This window comes from Orycteropus afer, unplaced genomic scaffold (genome assembly GCF_000298275.1).
Source record: "Orycteropus afer afer isolate SDZICR_OR568_19922 unplaced genomic scaffold, OryAfe1.0 scaffold00455, whole genome shotgun sequence".
Lineage (NCBI taxonomy): Eukaryota > Metazoa > Chordata > Mammalia > Tubulidentata > Orycteropodidae > Orycteropus > Orycteropus afer.
This window is the reverse complement of record NW_006922042.1, coordinates 642915-647516: the sequence shown is the minus strand read 5'-3', so window position 1 is coordinate 647516 and position 4602 is coordinate 642915.

Sequence of the window (4602 nt, the reverse complement as noted above, 5' to 3'; positions counted from 1 at the left end):
AGCCATTTGTGCCATCAGGGGCATTCAGGTCCCTGCCAGACCGCAGCTCCATATGTCTCCTTTTTTGGTATTTTCACGGAAATTCTTCTGCTAGTTGGGGTTTAGTCTACTTCTGTATCCTTCCCTTCAAGGCTCAGTGGTCCAAGATTATCTTCTGTGTCTATGTTAATTGGTTTCCCTTGTCTTTGTTGAAGAGGGTCTGTGCAGTCCTTCTGCCTAGTTAGCCATCTTGCCGGAGCTCTTCATCTTTTGAAACTTTTACCATTCTCTTTGAAATCTGAAGCACTGCTTCATCTTGCATGGATGTCTGTAAATGTCTCCCCATTTTGAAATGATTTTATTCCTTCAATAAAATTTTTCTTTTTAATTTCTAGCAGAATGTTAGTCTAGTGTCTTCCACTAAGACAGGATTCTATCTTGATTTATTTGTAGATTTTTTTAATATATCTCTTTATATATTTTTCTTGGCAATTGCTCTAGTTATAATAATATACATACATAACTTATCACAGTCAACTAGTAACACTATTTTACCACTTTAAGTGAAGTACAGAAACCTTACTTCCATTTAGATACTCTTGCCTTCTCACTTTTAAAATATAATTGTCTTAAGTATTTCATTTATATATGCTGAACATCACATCAGCTGGTAATAATTTTTGCTTCAATCATCAAGATTGATTTAAGAAAGTCATGGTAAGTAGGAAGGTCTACTATATTTTCCTCTGTATTTCCCATTTCTGATGTTCTTCATTACTGAAGTTCTGAGCCCTCCTCTGTTATCATTTACTTTAAGAATTTATTTTCTGTTGTACATGGTGTCACTGTGTTAGTTAAGGCTGTGTGTCAACTTGGCTGGGCTGTGGTTTTGAGTAGCTTGGCAGCTGGGTGTAGTTATTCCCCATAAGATTATAATCACATTCATGGTAGAATTTGCTGGGAGTAGTTAAGTAGTTCAAGAGGAGTTGCCTTTGGGGTGTAGTCTGCTTACAATATATATGGAAGAGCTTAGAGAAAGCTCTCTAGCTTTTTCACACATCTGTATCCTGCATCTGGCCAAATCTTCAACTCCAGTTCCTGGACTTGAATCAGTGGCCTGCCATGTTGCCTACTGATCTTGGGATTGTTCCATTTTACCTGCTGATCTTGGGTTTATCAGCCTCAGCAGCCAGCAGCTGCCTTAGTTTGGAGATGCCTCCAATACCAGTGGGCCTGGAACAAGAAGCAGAGCTGATGCCCAAGGTCAAGGGGCCTTCACCTAGCCCCTACAGCTGGCATTCTGAATTTGGACATCTAGCCCCCTAACTATAAGAGAATACATTTCTGTTTCTTAACGCCATGCAGTTGTGGTATTTCTGTTACAGCAGCACTACAGAGCAAAGGCAGTCACTGTGAGTCAAAACAAACTCAGTGGCCCTAACAACACGTTTGCTGGCATTAAATACTCTTTATTTTCCTGTGTCTGTTGTTGGTAGGTGCTGTCGAGTCGTCTCCAACTCAGACCCCATGCACAGCAGGATGAAGCGCTGCCCAGTCCTATGCCAGCTCCACGATCCTTGCTATACCTGAGCCCATTGTTGTGGCCACTGCACCAATCCATCTTGTTAAGGGCCTTCCCCTCTTTTGTTGACCCTCCGTTTTACCAAGCATGACATCCTTATCCAGGGAGTGGTTCCTTCTTACAACATAACCAAAGTAGGTGAGACGAAGTCTGGCCATTCTTTCATCCAAGGAGAATTGCGGCTGCACTTCCTCCTGGACAGATTTCTTGGGTCTTTTAGCAGTCCATGGTACTTTCAGCACTCTTTGCAGCACCACAACTCAAACGCATCAACTCTTCTCTGGTCTTCCTTATTCATTGTCCAGCTACATGCATATGAGGCGATTGAAAATACATGGCTTGTATCAGGTGCACCTTAGTTCTCAAGGAGATATCTTTGCTCTCCAGCACTTGACAGAGGTCTTCTGCAGCCAATTTGCCCAGTGCTATACATCGTCTCATATCTTGCTGTTTCCTTTGTCTGGAAATGTCTTTATTTCCCTTTGAATTCTCAAGTAATATTTTCACTGGATATTGAATTTACTGTTAACAGTTCTTTTCTTTCAGTACTTGAAAAATGTTATACTACTTCTTTCTGGCAGGTAAGGGGGGGTCTTTGGGGATGTAGAGATTATTCCATTGGTATCTGATTGGAGAAGGAAGGGTATGTCAAAAAAGGTTCTCTGCTATTAGCCCACCCTTTTCCTAGTCTTTGACAAAGGGAAACAGACTTTTCTTGGAGCTTTTTTTGTTTGTGCCTGTAGGTGGTTCTGGACTGGCAACTTTTGCAGTACCTTCTGTGGAAGATATGGGAGGTGATTAGAAAAATGAGAGAATTCACCACTATATGGCTCCTTAGCCCCGAGGCCTCTAGGCAGTTTGCCACGTTCCTTCCACATCTCCTCCACATCTCTTCTGTCTCCAGGTCTTCCTATGCTTGTTGGGGAATAGCCAGTCTGGTTTTTAATTGTAAGAAGAATGAACTGGGAGGAATGAGGTTACTCTACCTTAGCTTAAATCCCAGATATAAGGTTTTTTTTTTTTTCAATGAAAAATTTCAAGCACAAATCAAAACTGAAAGAATTTTACAGTGAATACCCATATAGCAATGCCTAGATTATACAATTAATAGTCTACCATTAACATATTGTTGTTAAGCACCTTCAAATTGACTCACAGAAACCCCATATGGCAGAGTATAACTGCCCCCATAGAGTTTTCTAGGCTGTAATCTTTGTGGGAGCAGATTGCCAGGTCTTTCTCTTGAGGAGCCTCTTGGTGTGTTCAAACCAATGATCTTTTGGTTAGCAACTGAGCATTTAGTAGTTGCATCACCATGAGTCCTTCCATTAACATTACATGCTACTATATTTGTTTGAGGGTTGCTAGGTGGTGTAAAGGGGTAAGTGCTCAACTACTAGTCTAAAGGTTGGAGGTTTGAACCCACCCAGAGGCACCTGGGAAGATAGCCCTGGTGATCTACGGCGGAAGGTCACACCTTGAAAATCCTATAGAACAAATATTATTCTGCACACATGGAGTCGCCATGAGTAGGAATTGACTCAATGGCAACTAACAACAACATTTTTTCAGCATGGTTTAATAGCTAAAAACTGGAAATAAGACATTTGTCTTCTGGTGGCATAGTGCCCAAAGCATTTGGCTGTTAACCAGAAGGCTGGCGGTTCAAACCCACCAGCCACTCATCAGAAGGACAGTTGGGCAATCTATTTCTGTAGTGGTACTGCCTCAGAAACCCAAGGAGGAGTCGCTGTGAGTTGGATCTGACTCCACAGCAATGGCTGTGTTTTATAGTAGAGTAGGTAAAACTATACATATGATAATGGGTGAATCTGATAAAACATTTTTGGAGGAAAAAAGTGTACTTGAATGACTCTATTCTACAAAATTAAAAACAGGCAAAACTACTGTATAAAAATTCATAGATAGGTGGTAAAATTTTAAAGGAAAGCAAAAAAAAAATAAAAAGAGTATTCCAAAAGTCATGATAAACCAAAACCAAACTCACTGCCATTGAGTCGTTTCTGATTCATAGTGACTCCTCCCTGGGTTTCCAAGGCAGTATCTCTATGGAAGTAGATTGCCCAATCTTCCTTCCAAGGAGTAGTTGGTGGGTTTGAACCACCAGGCTTCTAGTTAGCAGTCAAACGCTTTAGGCACTATGCCACCAGAGCTCCCAATAGTAATTTCCTTTAGAAGAGGGTACAGGGTGTTAGTAGAAGACTAAGAGTCTACTTCTCTACTGGGAGTGGCTGTTTATGGAAGTTTTTCCTTTATAAGCATGCATTATGCTGAAATATAAGTTCTAATCCACTTTCTGTATGTATATTTCATACTTTATAAAGTATAAGAAGTGTAACTCCACTTTTGTTTCATGCACACAAGTGTGTGTATGCATACAAAATGGAATAAATGTAATCAATTTTTCTACTGGACTCACTTCTTTATTATGTGTTTCTTCATTCCAAATACTATATAATTTTTAAATAATGAATGCATTACTTTTACTTATTTTTACAATAATACTTTTATTCTACTTATTGTATTTTTAGTGAAAGTTTACACAGCAAAATAAGTTAACATTTAAAATTTCTATAGATATTGTTCAGTGTCATTGGTTACATTTTTCACAGTGTGTCAGCATTCTCATTATTTCCATTCTGGTTTTCTGTTTCCATTAATCTGACTTCTTTGCCTCCACCCCCACCTCACCTTCTCATGTTTACTTTAGGGTAAATATTGACTGGTCTCACAGAGATGATTATTTAAAAAGAGGATAGTACTCAAGGGTGATATTATTTTATGAGCCACTGTCATTTGGGTGAAAGGTGCGAATTCTAGCACTGAACCACCATAAAGATAGAGCTACAAGGATATTAATTGAACAACAATAACAAAAATAAAATAATATAAATAACTAACATAGGAGTTTAGTCAAATAAATTTAAATAAATCAGTTTAACTGTGTTTCACTAAAAATTAAATGCAATAGAATTTGATGAAGTCATTAAATTTTTGAGGAAGAATATTTATGTTTTTGT